At 40.4% G+C, this 14,956-nt stretch overlaps 2 pseudogenes across 1 annotated transcript; one reads left to right on the top strand and one right to left on the bottom strand.

Moving 5' to 3' along the window:
- Positions 1-944: 944 nt before the first annotated feature.
- LOC107637454 (heat shock 70 kDa protein 4-like) lies at positions 945-3,119 on the bottom strand (annotated as a pseudogene). The gene is made up of 2 exons (XR_015881045.1): positions 2,820-3,119; positions 945-2,576 (listed from the first exon to the last, which is right to left on the bottom strand). The product of XR_015881045.1 is annotated as a heat shock 70 kDa protein 4-like (transcript).
- An 8,503-nt stretch (positions 3,120-11,622) lies between these two features.
- LOC148569600 (uncharacterized) lies at positions 11,623-12,230 on the top strand (annotated as a pseudogene).
- Positions 12,231-14,956: the final 2,726 nt, after the last annotated feature.

The raw sequence follows: 14,956 nt of genomic DNA on the forward strand, positions 1-14,956 counted from the left end.
CCAAGCATACAGTACTACTAACTATTGACTCTTCATTGTCTAATTAACTTTTGCATTCTTCTTCTTGTCTAATTAAAGAAGAATGAGACTTTTGCTGTTCTCATTTGTCAACTATTCCCAATAGCATATAATACTAGAGAAATAAATTGTCTTAATAGAAACATCTCATTTGGAAGCCAGTAATGACTCTTCATATTACATTATACTGTTACTCTTTTTCCGAGGTTGCACTGCACGTGTTCGGAATGGATCTTTTTAATTATGTGGCAAACTATATATGATCGAAATTCGAAACACTCACAATTTGCTAACCACTCGTGATTTTTGCCAAACCACAACTATATCTTCTGAAGTAAAATACAATATATGAGAAAATATACTGAAAACGCAAATCTGTTTCTAGACAATGATGTAGCAAGCTAACACAAATCATAAAATACTAACCCCTCTTAGCCTTCCTACAAATCAAATAACAAACATAGGCAGTATTTACTATTTAGTTCATTTAGTTAAATTTAAAAATACTACAGACTTCATAGTAATAATGCAGAAGCAGAGCTGTTTTGCTTTCAAAAGAAACTTTTAGATAACATCAGAACAGACTAATAGCTAACGAGTCTCTGGGGATAATTGGTTTAATAATAATGTGAAACTCCTTCAATAATCTCTGTTTATAATTAATAAATAATAAAGTTTAGTGCTTTTAGTAAAATAAACTCAGGAATTGATGCACAAACCTAAAACTTATATATTATCTCCCTAATGTACAATGACATGTGCTAATATATAGAAAAGGCACTCCACTGCTTCCATACTTCTGCTGAATCCATAGTTTACAAGTTTTTCTTAGCTTTAGGTACATCATGTTCATCAAAGACGATCAAAGTGATCTTCATACACAATTCAAGGACATAATCTTAACCATTAACAACTCAAAATATAGTTTAAGATAATATCATATTCTTCAGATTTGCATTTAGTGATTCAGAATATAACTCAAGATCCTTCATATTCTTCTCAAACACATCTTTTTTATGCTGCTCTTTGTGATCATCAAGCAAACTCCTGGCCTTAACAATTGCATCACCGATCTTTTCCTTGTCCATTTCCATATCTACTAAAGCTTTTCTCATTTTGTAAACATAATCATCCAAATCATTCATTGCTCCATCCTTCTCAAGAAATTCTGTCTTCAGCCTCATAAATTTTAGCTTCTTGAATTAATCTTGCAATTTCCTTAGCCGACATTCGCCCTTTATCATTGGTTATGGTAATCTCGTTGCTTTTACCAGTGGTTTCTTCTTCAGCAGATACATTTAAGATACCATCTTCGTCTATATTGAAGCATATCATAATAGGATGGCCTCGAGGAGCAGGAGGAATACCAGAATGCACAAATCGGCCCAGCAAGTTGTTATCACTAGCTCTTGCCCTCTCACCTTCATAAACCAAAACACGTGCAAAAGATTGGTTTTCCACAACTGTGCCGTATTTAGTTTTCTTCTTTATAGGAATACTAGAATTCCTAGGAATTTCTATGCTCATAATATCTACTTTTTCACATATACCAAGTGACAACGGAGTAACATCGCACATCACCACATTTGGAGCATTCTTAAAGCCTTCACTTAACAAAGCAGCCTGAAGGGCGGCTCCATAAGCAACAGCTTCATCAGGATTAAGTGCCTTGCACAGATTTTTCCCTTGGAAGAATTCCTGCAGTAGTTGTTGTACTTTTGGAATCCTAGAAGATCCACCAACAAGGACAACCTCATGTATACAACTCTTGTCTACACCAGCATTGGTAACACATTCTTTTACTATCTCAATACACTCTTCAAAGAGGTCCTTGTTGAGTTCCTCAAACTTAGCTTGAGTAATTGATGAAGAGAAGTCAATACCCTTAAATAAACCATCTATGTCAATGACCGCATCAATGGAGCTTGAGAGTGTTCTTTTCGCCCTTTCGCATTCGTTTCTCAACCTCCTCAATGCTCTTGAATCACCACTTATGTCAACTTTGTTCTTCTTCTCGAACTCCTCTATGAAGTAGTTCAACATTCTGTCATCAAAATCTTCTCCACCAAGATGAGTGTTTCCACCAGAGGCCTTAACTTCAAACAACTTATCCTTGATGGTAAGGAGGGTTACATCAAAAGTACCACCTCCAAGGTCGAAGATCAAAGCATTCCTCTCTGCAGAACAGTTACCAGCTCCCTTATCAAGGCCATAAGCAATAGCTGCAGCAGTAGGTTCATTGATTAACCTCATGACAGTGAGACCAGCAATGGCACCAGCATCTCTGGTGGCTTTGCGCTGCGAGTCACTGAAGTAGGCCGGTACAGTAATAACTGCATTCTCCACAGGTGAACCTAAATATGCTTCTGCAGTCTCACGCATCTTTGTAAGAATCATGGCTGAAATTTCCTCAGGACAAAGGCGTCTCTCCTGACCCTTGTACTTAACAACAACAATGGGTTCGCCATTAGCACCAGAAATGACTTTGAATGGCCACAATACTTTATCTTTCTGAATATTGGGGTCAGCAAATTTCCTACCAATCATCCTCTTAGCATCTGTTAAGAGTAATTAACAAATTGAAATAAAGACAATGATTTCAATGGATAATTTAGAATTTGTAAAAGTGACCTTTTATACGCAGTCTTTAACTTGCAAACTAATAAAATGGCAAATGACTAACTAACTTCAATTAACTCAACTAATGACATAAGTTGCATGGCTAATATACAGGAAAATGAACTTAAAATGAGAATGATTATTGGTTTTTATGTCGAAAAAAAAAAAGATGAAATACTTACCAAAGACAGTGTTGGTAGAGTTGATAGCAGCTTGGTTCTTAGCAGCATCACCAATCAACCTTTGATTATGAGTGAAAGCAACGTAAGAAGGAGTTGTCCTGTTGCCTTGGTCATTGGGTATGACCTCAGCTCGAGAATGTTGTTCCTTCCACACTGCAACACAAGAATATGTTGTTCCAAGGTCTATTCCCACTGCATGTCCCTCACATTTTTTGGCCATTGTTCTTTCAAACTGAATGGAATGTTATCAGAAGAAGTCTAAAAGTTCTACTCTAGGAAACTTGATATCATAAGTATAAAATTTTGATAGACTTTTTTTTTTTGAGGTTTTAAATACAATGTATTATTACAAGTTAAAAAAATATTTCTACTCCTTTAACCATCGTACTTGTTAACTAAATTTTTTATAATATGATACGATATTGTACTGACGGTTCATTGTCGAATTTTAAATTTTTTGCATTGTTTTTTGTTGAAGTATTGCCATTACTATCTTTTGGCAACTATTCCCAACAGTATTGGAACCAGGCAGCTAATCAGTTTTAAATACAAACATTTCATTTGAAAACCATACTACATTTATTCTTTCTCTCTTTTTGGAGGCTGCATTAATGTACTAATGTTTGCTTTTTAATTAAAACAAAGATGTGTCACTACTATCGTAGTATTGCCCAGTTTGGATAAACACTTAATTAAGCTCCTTTTAAAAAAATAGCTTAAACAATAAATGACGATATTAAAAGTAATTTATAAATAAATTATTTTGTGTTTGAATTTTTAGTTCTAAAAGTGTTTATTTTATAAAAATGTGATAAAAAGTAGTAGTATTATGAAAGAAGTCATTTTTTTTAACTTCTCTATAAGCTCCTAAATAACTTCTTAGGAAGTTACAGTTTGGTTTTGAAAATTGTACCAATCATTAATACTATTACTTTTCATAAGTCAAAAGTTCAAAAAAGTTACTTTTGAAACTTCCCAAACGGACCTTGTGTGCTAAAGCAGACAATATCGTACTAGCGGGTGGTCTAGGTTGTTACAGATGGTATCAGAGGCGGAGCCCGGATCGATGTGCCAGCGAGGGCGCTGAGCTCCCTTAGGGGGGTGGATTGTAAGGTCCCACATCGGTTGGGAGGGGAACGAAGCATGCCTTATAAGGGTGTGGATACCTCTCCCTAGCATGACGCATTTTGACGAGTGAGTGTGGGGGCTTCAACTATCATCCCTATCATCAAAGGCAAAACCATGAGGTCTTATGTGCCAAAGCGGACAATATCGTGCTAGCGGGTGGTTCTGGCTTGTTACAACAACTACCTTAAATTTAATTATACTCTAAGATAATGATGACACTGAAGCGCCATTCCAATAAAAAATTTATACAACTTCACACTAAGCACCATTACTGGCGTTGAACGCCCAGTAAGGAAGGACGTTCAACGCCCACCCAAGGCTTCCCTATTGAAGATCTGAAGGCAACTAAGGCTCATGAGGAAACTATAGAGGTCCCCTTGAATGCCTTGTTGTAAATCATGGATTAAGGTCACTCTTGAAGAGCTGGTTGCTCGTTACCTAGGAGTCCTCATGAAGATGAATGCCAAGTTATTTGGCACAGAGCCATTAGAGGAAGAACCTCCAGTGCTCACCAAGGAACTCATTGCCTTGGTTCAGCAGAAACTACCTCATAAGCTGTCGAATCCCGAACGCTTCCTGATTCCCTGCACCATAGGCACCATTACCTTTGATAAGACTCTGTGTGACCTAGGTTCAAGCATAAACTTTATGCCACTCTCTGTAGTGGAGAAATCGGAAATCTTTGAGGTACAAGCTGCAAGAATTTCATTAGAGATGGTAGACAAGTCCATGAAAAGTCTTATGGACTGGTAGAGGATGTCTTAGTAAAGGTTGAAAACCTTTACATCCCTGCTGATTTCATAATTCTGGATACTGGAGAGGAAGAGGATGAATCCATCATCCTTAGAAGACCCTTCCTAGCCATTGCCAATGCCATCATTGATGTGGCAAAGGGAGAGCTGATTCTACAGTTATGAGAGGATCACATCTTGTTTAAGATGTCTAGCCCTAACTCTCCTCCTGACAAAAGAGAAACAGTTGTGCAACACCTAGTGTTCCAACCTTCTCTCTCAGTGCAAGGATATACAGAACCCCCAAACACCAACTCTAAGTTTGGTGTTGGACAGCCATTGTCAAGCACTGAAAACAAAGGTACTAAGAAGAAAGTACCTAAAGGCTGGAGGGATAAGAAAATCCCCACTGAAGTCCTCTCACCTGGCATGAGAGTTGTCTTCACTAACAATCCAGTCAGTCCACACACCTGTTTCGATGAAGGGGGATGAATTAATCCAATAAGATCCAGAGCCCAACCTCTAAACGGCCATGGCTTAATAATCGAATGTAACTCAGACGCTGGGATCTGTTGTATGGACCCATGCCTTTGACATTCTTGACACGCCTTTGCATATTCGATACAATCTTTGATCATGGAGGGCCAATAGACATGATTTCGATATAGTACCCATTTCATTTTCATCCCAGCCTGATGAGCACCACATATGCCTTTATGGACTTCTCCTAGAGCAATGTCTTTATCCTCTTGACTTAGACATCTTGAAAGACTCCCGCCGATTCCTTTCTTATACAACTCATCAGCCATCAAGACAAAATTCATTGCTCGCAAGTTTATCTTTCTATCGACTGGCATGCTAGGATTCTTTAAATACTCAGCAATGGGCTTCCTCCAATCATCATCTTCCCATTCGCCTACACACAAAACTTTCCTTCATCTGCAGGCACCAAAATTTGATGGATACTGGTCAAGTTTTTTAATGTTTCTGCGCCGATTCTATATCTTGAAGCAATTTGGGCTAACTCATTGGCGATCTCGTTCTGGACCCTTGGGATATGAACCAAGGAAGCTTTTCAAAAAGAAGTTAACAACTCCCAAGCTGTTGCCAAATATTTTTGCAACTTCTTATTAGTGCTCTTTCTTCTCCCTCTCCTCTCAATGCAGTTGTGTGTGTCTGTGTGTTTGTGAAGTTTATGAGCTGAAAAGCTCATTAAGTGTTCCTTTATATGTTGGACTTGGGCCAAACTTTGGCCCGGTCCAACTTGTTAGCGTTTTTAGCTCGTTTGGCCCAACTTTGGGCCAAACCTTTAAAATTAGCGCCCGGTTTTCAACTTTAATTTATTTCCTAACTTTTTCTACTATTTTTATCATACACGCACAGTACCTGACAGACTTAAGCCAGTACTTCCGGTTGGTTTACCGGTACGCGTTTTTACGCAATTTTCTGCTGAAAATTACATTTTTCCACTCAGAAAAATTCATGAATTCGAATCTCACCGTTAAATTGCAATTAAGATGTCTAATTTCTCGAACCTATTTCGGGCGATTAAATTATTATTTTATATCCTCTAAACAGTCGATTGAAATTATGGTTCTTACACTCTCCCCTCCTAAAAAGGAACTTTGTCCCCAAAATTCGAATCGTAAGCAAACGAATAAAGGTAGTACATCTCCGTCTCCGAGTTGCCTTCCCACACACCTTTCACTGTGTCACTCTGATTTCGGCTACATATAAAAGAATCTTCTTTTCCCCATTCGTTTCCCCCCGATGCAACTCTAAGTTCTGATATCACGAACGGCGATATTCTATACTATGAAAATAAGTTAAGGTTTGGTTACCGGCTTCATAATTACCTCAACCCTGTTGTTGTGATTGACCTGCCTCATGTGTTCCTCGATGTGGACAATCTCTAACCAAATGTCCCGGTGCACCACACTTGTAGCATAGTTTCATACCCAACCGGCATGGCTTATTCGGATGGTAGTTCCCACACTCCTGACACCTCAAATCAAGGGAGTAAGCTCTTGACCACTTCGCTTCACCATTTCTCTTAAATTTCTATCCCCTTGGTCCAAGGTAATCATCACGAGCTCGGTTGTTAGTATAACTATGATTTCCTCTCGCCTCAGCTTCCTTCTTGGCACAGTCTTCCACCACCATTGCCTTGTTCACAAGCTCGGAAAAGATTCGAATCTCCAAAGGAGTCATAGCAGTCATAATGTTATCCTCCAAGCCTCCTTGATATTTAACGCACTTCCAACTCTTATAGGACTCTAGGGCACCTTGACATACCCTAGAAAATCTACAGAGTTCCTCGAACCTACTAGTGTATTCGGCCACAGACAACGAGCCTTACTTCAGCTGCATAAGCTCTAACTCCTTAGCTTCTCTCACCGACTCTGGGAAATACTTCCTATAGAACGCCATTGGGGAGCCCAACATCCCACATTGGTCTTGAAGGTAAAAGACCCAGCCTCCAAGAGTTCGAAGATGTTGCACATGGAGGATCCACATCGCACGTCCTTCCTCCTAGCAATGAAGACGTCCAACGTGGGGAGTCACGTCCCACGTTGGGGTTGTACCCAGGAGCCTCCATTCCTCCACGCTCGAAGACGTCCAACATGGGGAGTCACGTCCCACGTTGAGGTTGAAGCCAGCAAGCCCCCTCTAGAATGTCGTTGAAGGCATGCCACGTTCAACTCCTACGTTGCACGTCCAGCCACGGTCCCTCCTTCTCCCATCGAAAACGTCCAAAGTAGGGGAGTCACGTCCCATGTGGGCCTAAAGTCAATGGCTTCACTCCTCTCCCTCTCAAAGATGTCGCACGTCCCTCAGTCACGTCCCATGTTGGTTTGCAAGCATACAAGGATGTGGGACATCCAACCTCCTCCACCATCGAAGACGTCCAACGTGGGGAGTCATGTCCCACGTTGGGCGTGAAGCTAGCATGTCCACCCTTCTCCTATCAAGGACGTCACACATCACCCCTCTCACGTCCCACGTTGGGCTTAAGCCCAGGGACGTCCGACCTTCTCCAGACATCCATGTCGCATGTGGTCATCACCCATGTCCCACGTTGAGCCAATCGAAGCCCTTGGAGGTGCACTTTAAGTCCAAAACTTAATTTAAGCCCACAAATCTTAAGGAAACAATCAAACAATCAAGCACCAAAGATTGGGCCTCAACCTCAAGAAATCACTCTTAATTTGTGGAAGCTAATTAGGAAAAGAGATTATGAGATTTTGTTTTAATTAATTTTGATTCTTAGGTTTTGTTTTGCAGTATTTAAGGATTTTTAGAAAACCTTGAAGGGGAGCTGATTACTCCCGCATACTTTGGAACCCTAATTTTATGTTTTGCATCATGGGCAACTAATATTCTCTGTTAAAGTTAGGAGCTTTGTTGATTTTCGATGAATTAATGTTATTACTTTTCTATCTTTGATTATTGCATTGATGTTTTCTAAGAATTGGTTTCTGTTCTTCGTTATAAGGACTTGAGTATATTGGAAAATAACTCAAGTCTGATTCAATTCTGTTTTAAAACTTGGAAAAGCTGATTAACTGAATGTGTGTTTGAAACTTTTTCTCAAAATTCTATAAGTTTTGAAACTAATTTTGATAAGTAACATCTAATCAAACCAGAATTAATCTTGAAGAATTATACAGTGTTAAACTGGATATTATGCGTAACCTCTTATCATAACAGATTGTTTAAAGAATTGAACATTTGTTAAGATTAAGAGAAATTGAACTTTTAAGGAATTGAGATTTGATTAACCATGGTTTACCGTAGAAACATGTCTGCATGATGACATGATCAAGGTAGCTAGTGAGAAGCATTTGTTCAGAAGTTTCAACATCTCTGAAAATATTAACGTTTTAATCTTATCACTCTTTCTACTCAATGACTGCTTGCTTTGTTTACATTGCTGTTAACTAATCACTTGCTTAGTCTGTTAATCCTCGTGGGAACGATAACCCACTCACCGTGGTATTACTTGATATGATTCGGTGCACTTGCTGATAGTTTGTGGTTTTGTAAAATTCCTCATCAAATTTTTGGCGCCGTTGCTGGGGATTAATTGAGATTAACAACAAATCAGTTAATTGATTACCTAAATTAGACCTTTTTTTATTTTTTTTTTGTTTACCTCACTGGAAATTTTCTTCACTTTGACATAGGGAATTCTAATTTTTCTTGGTGTTTTGGTGTTTATGCAGGACAACCAAGAACAAGAGCCTTTCCAATTTGATCTTAAAATTGAACTAATCATCTGGTGATTGAGAAAGCAAGCTAGAAAAAAGGGGTTATAGAAGAAATTGAAGAAGAACTAGAGAGCAACATGACAGATAATAACAACAACAATCCTAATGCCAATGCAAGAAGGACCTTAGGGTCTTTCACCAAGTCCACTTCTGGAAATTGTGGAAGTATCATAGTAGCACTCGCTATAGTGGCAAACAACTTTGAATTGAAGTCTCAACTCATCACCTTGGTGCAACAAAATTGTCAATTCAATAGGATCCCTCAAGAAGATCCCAATTTATTCATCTCCATCTTCTTGCAAATTTTTGACACAATCAAATCTAATGGTGTCTCTACTGAAGCTTATCGATTGAGGTTGTTCTCATTCGCTGTAAGGGACTGAGCCAAACAATGGCTCAAAACTCAACCAAAGGAGAGCATAGCAACATGGGATGATTTGATCAATAAGTTCTTAACCAAATTCTTCCCACCATAGAGGTTGGCAAAGCTGAGACATGACATCCAGACTTTCATGCAGAAATATAGAGAGTCCCTGTTCTGAGGGTTACCTGAAACGTTGAGGTCGATCTCGGGCGAGATCTTCTGGTCTGGTTAAGCCTGTCCTGTCAGACTTGTTGGAGCTCGGGATGCTGCTGGTCTTTGATCACCGGGGGGTGGTGGTACCTGCAAGAGACTCCAATGCTTAAGTCAGTATGGGCTTTAGGCAGGCTTTTTGTAGAATTTAAGTATGAGTTATACCTGGGTGCTCCAGTGTATTTATAGTGGTGTGTGACGATCTCCCTTTGAGATAAGTTTGTTATCTTATCTTATCTTTTCGTGGGTGAGATCATATCTTTTGCCATCCGTATCTTAGTAAGAGGTGGTCCTTTTTTTTGGGCCTCTTTGGACCTCCGTGGCGATCTTCCGAGCTCTCTGTGAAGAGGTCGGTAGTGGACCAACCTTTAAAGAGGTCGGTCCCTTTGTCTTTCGACCAACCCGACCCTTATATCTCGGATCAGTGTATGAACAGTGCCCCTGCTTGAGCTTCGACCTCTCCCTGAGGTTATACTCATCTCTGAGCTTCGACCTCTTTGGGGAAGTCGTGTTCAAGCATCTTCTTTGTTGATCGTGTCGGAGGTGCTGTTGTTCCATTCGGGCGGGCTTTTTGCATCTTTAATGCTATTTCGAAATGCGAAGCGTTTTTTCTTTTGCTCTTTAAATGTTGCACGATTCTCGAGTGCGTTAGTTTCTTGGGTTCATGCAAGCGCTTTTAAAGCCTATTAATTTTGGGCTTTTACTCCTTTGTCGTTTTGTTTCCTTCTTTGCATTTTGTTTGAAATCAAAGGGGTTCAGTTTCTTGCTTTCTTCAGTTTCTTGCTTCCATCTACTTTCTTTTGCTTTCTGAGAGAAAAAACCTTCCTTTATTTTGTTAATTTGCCCCAAGTTTTTTCCTTTCCTTGAAAGCTTCGAGGCGCTTATTGGTGTGGATCGTTCGTGGTTTTACTGCACGTTTCGTCGCTACTACTTCTTCTCTTTTTAGGTTGGTACTTTGCTTCGTGCATTTCGTATTCTTTTTCATGGTTGCGATCCTTTCTGCTTGATGTTCTATTTCTGCTGCATGCTTCTGTTTTTGTTCAAAGTTTTGATCTTTTCATGTTGTTGTTGCTGAAAAAGGTTAGGGCTAGGGCTTTCGATTTTCTTTGGTCATTTTCTTTGATCTTTTTCGATTTTCTTTGTTTCCTCGCTTTCTTGTTTTGGCTGAGTTGTTTGGTAGTGACGCCTCTTTATTTTTTTGCTGTAGGTGTAGTTTCTATGTCTTCTCATAGAAATATTGTTGAGATGTCCACAAAGGTCCCTCCTGGTATGGCTGACTGGTTAGATTCTGTAGTGTTAGGGTGTGTTACTGTAGTAGATCGAGAATATTATGAAAAATTTAGGAGGTTTCATAGGATTTGTGGGAATAGGGAAGATGAGAAATATTATGAGTTGGTGTCACCTGATCCTGAGGAGAGGGTCAGTTTTTCTCCTTTAAGTAGGGCCGAGCGTCCATTCTTCTATGCGTATGATTGCTTTTTTACCAAGTTAGGTATTACCCTTCCTTTTACTGAGTTTGAGACCGACCTCCTTTGGAACTGCAAGCTTGACCCATCTCAGCTTCATCCCAACTCTTGGGCTTTCATGAAGATTTTTCAGTTACTGTGTCAGGAGTTAGGTGTCCGACCTTCCCTTTGTCTATTCCTTTATTTGTTTGTGCTGACCAAGCCCGGGGCGGCCAAGAAGAAGGCTTCTTGGATCTCTTTCCGGGCTACCCAAGGTAAAAAGGTCTTTTCCATTTATGATGACTTCTTTCATGATTTTAAAAACTTCTACTTCAAAGTTTGGGCTGTAGATGGTGTTCACCCCTTTTTTCTTGATGAGAACAAGGAACCTCTCTTTCCCTTTTGGTGGCAAGAAAACCCTGTAGTTCTTACGTATTCTTTAGAGAGTCTTGATGAGGTAGAGAGGGCCTTTGTGGGTGTTTTGGAGGAGAACTGGGGGGAGCCTCCTCATTTGGATACAAAGAAGTTTTTAGGGGATCCTGCTCTTTTTCATTCCGAGCTAGGTAGCGCCCGACTTCTTACAAAGAATTTTTTACTGTCGTTTGTTTGTCATATTCCACTATATAACGATTTTTGTGATTCCTTTTTTCAAAGATGGTTGCCAGCTCTGATTCGATGAAGGTCCTTCGTAAGACCAAGAAAACGGTGGCCGCCTAAAACTTACAGAGAAAGACGTCGGGGGAGGGTTCTTCCCAGGTCCCACTGAAGAAGCCGGACTCGGGACCTCAAGGTCTGAGGAAGATTATTCCGACCTCACACGTTCGGGTGGCCTCTACTGACCCACCTCTGGCGAATTCTGGTGCTATCTCTTCCCCTTCTTCATCTGGGCCTTCTCCCAAAAGGCAAAGAACTGATGGTGCTTACAACCTCGATGATAAGGATTTTGATGGCGTAACCTTTGCTGCGGAGCACATCGCTCCATATGGGTTTGTTCCAACTGATGATGTGTCTATCCTTAAACATCTTGATTCTATATCTAGCAACAGTATTCAGATGGCTAATCTCGGTGCAGCGTTGTCGAGGGAGTTCAAAAAGTCCCCTATCAATGCTACCAACGCCTTTCTTGGGAGGGCTAAGGCTGATTACGAGAGGGTAGAGGGGTTGAGACTTGAGCTAAAGGCAAAAAATGTTGGGCTGGAGTTGTATTTGGAGAAGGAAAAGGCTCGGGCTACTGCGGCGGAGGCGGCTGCCAACTTGGCTGAAGATATGGCGAAGAATGCCAATGAGAGCTACATTCGGACTTATGGTGAGCTTCTGGAGGTTAAGGAAAAACTCCAGTCTTCTTATGATGATTACGCCGAGCTGCAAGGCCACATAATGAATGGCATGATGGCTCGGTACGAGAATTTGAAAGTTCAGGTCCGGGTTCTTGCTCCTGACGCGGACCTCACCTTATTTAGCATGGACAACATTGTGGAGGATGGCAAGATTGTGCCTGCCCCTGACAATGATGAGGTTTCTCCTTTTGACTCAACGGCCAAGGCTTCTATAGCCCCTTCTGCTGAGACATCCCGACCTGAGGCAGACCCCGACGTGGAGATCTTGAATGGCCCGAATGGTGTCGTCGAAGCTGTCCCGATTTCAGTCATTCATCCAGCTCCTCAGGATGTGGCGACGGGGGCGAAGCCGGATCCCTTTTGACATCTCTTTTTTATTGCTCTTTTGGTCATGTGTTGGTATGGTTCGACTTGTGGACCTTTAAACTCTTTATATTGTAACTTTTTTAGTAGTTCTCTGACACTTGCAGTTGCTTTCTAGCAACTTCTTAGTTTTTAATCAAAACATTTTCGCTCTTGGGTTGCCGTTGGGTAACCTTTGAGTCTTTAATGTTTATCTTTTAGTCGGTTTCCAATAACTTTCTAAGTAGTGTTCTGTTCTGAACCTTTTACCTTTTAGTTTATTTGGACGACCTTTTAGCCTTGTTTGGGTTTGTGACTACTTTTGCTTTTTAACTGGTGTCCTTTTCAGACTCCTACCTTTTAGCTCAGCAATTTTGATACCAGGTTTTTCAACCTTTTTCGACCTTCGCCTGGTTAGGAAGGCCCTGTTCCCTTTTTAGTGATCCTTTAGCTAGTCTGACTTCTCTGTCGGACCTTTTCAAGTTATTTTTTGCAACCCCTTTTTCATCCGACCTCATCAGGCCACTTTATACGGGTTGCTTTTATAACTTCTCACATTAATTTTGGCCTTGTCGCTTCACCTTGCCGACCTTTTTTGGTCGGACGATGAATTTTGCGTTTTTTCGAGCATAAATTAATGCGTCTTGGTAGGAAACTTTTTTAGGGAATCTCTATGTTTATTAAAATAAAATGCAATTAATTAAAAGCGTAACTAAGAGTATGTACATGTGTGGGGCTACCCTGCAAGTCGGGAAACCTTGAGGTCTTGGCCTAGTGCCTCATTAAAAAATCCTTTAGTAGGAAAAAGAGCACACCTTAGCTCAAGACCTTTTTCTAGCTATAGTACCTTCTTAGGTTATAGGCGTCCATGACCTCGGGAGCTCCCGCCCTTGGAGGTCGGCCACCTTGTAGTAACATTTTTCTAGTACTTCCGTAATCCAGTATGGTCCTTTCCAGTTAGTTGCTAGCTTTCCCTCTCCTGACCGACCTACTCCGATGTCTTTGGACTAGGATGAGGTCGTTGGTAGCGAAGCTTCGTTGGATTACCTTCCGGTTGTACCTTGAGACCATTCGATGCTTCATGGCTTCCTCTCTGATCCGAGCTCTTTCTCGAACTTCTAGAAGCAGGTCGAGTTCTTCCTTTTGTGCTCCGGAGTTGGTGTCCTCATTGTAGAAGATCACCCTAGGGGATCTTTCATCTACTTCTATGGGGATCATTGCCTCCATTCCGTAAGCAAGTCGGAAGGGTGATTTCCCGGTGGTTGAGTGTGGCGTCGTCCGATATGCCCAAAGGACTTGGGGGAGCTCTTCAGCCCAGGCTCCCTTCGCGTCCTATAATCGACGCTTTAACCCGGCCAATATGACTTTGTTGGTAGCTTCTGTCTGTCCATTGGCTTGTGGGTGTTTCACCAAGGTGAACTGATGCTTGATTTTTTAAGTCAGCGACCAGGTTTCTGAAGCCCGTGTCGGTGAATTGTGTCCCATTGTCCGTGGTGATGGAGTGGGAACCCCAAACCTTTTGACGATGTTTCCATACAGAAACTTCCGGCTTCTCTAGGCGGTGGCGGCGGCCAGTGGCTCTGCCTCGATCCACTTTGTGAAGTAATCTATTCCTACAATAAGGAATTTGACTTGCCATGATCCCTGGGGGAATGGCCCGAGGAGGTCGAGCTCCCACTTTACGAACGGCCAGGGTAAGGTGACGCAAATGAGCTCTTCAGGTGGAGCGATGTAGAAATTGGCGTACTTCTGACATAGAGGGCACGTTTTGACGAACTCGGCCGCTTCCTTCTATAGAATTGGCCAGTAGAAGCCGGCAAAATTTTTTCTACAATTAGAACCTCCAATTTATCAAATTTCAATTCCATATTATATTTTAATATATTAGCAATATATTTACACAATATAAACTAATCATCATATAATTTACAAATTAAATACACTATTTAATTCTAACCATTCTAATCACCTTATTTCCAGCTCACAAACAAATATGGAGTAAACATAAACAAATTTTATAGCAAATCGGAAGAATTTCTATGCTACCTTTACACATAATTATTTCGTCTCTTCCATTCTATAAATCTATTATACGAGTTTAAATCTTTATCCTAAACATTTAATATTGCCAAAGTAAATACTTTTTCAATTTAAAAAATTCTTTCACTTATATTATTTATAAGTTTTAGGTTTAATTAAGTTTAATAGCAATAAAAATATAATTAAATAAATAAATACTAATCTAATTGGACAAATTAAATTATTAAGCTTGTTAAAAATAGTAAAAATAATCGAACAATTCCCGCATT

Source organism: Arachis ipaensis, chromosome B4 (assembly GCF_059453495.1).
Source record: "Arachis ipaensis isolate K30076 ecotype BB chromosome B4, ASM5945349v1, whole genome shotgun sequence".
Taxonomy (NCBI): Eukaryota; Viridiplantae; Streptophyta; class Magnoliopsida; order Fabales; family Fabaceae; genus Arachis; species Arachis ipaensis.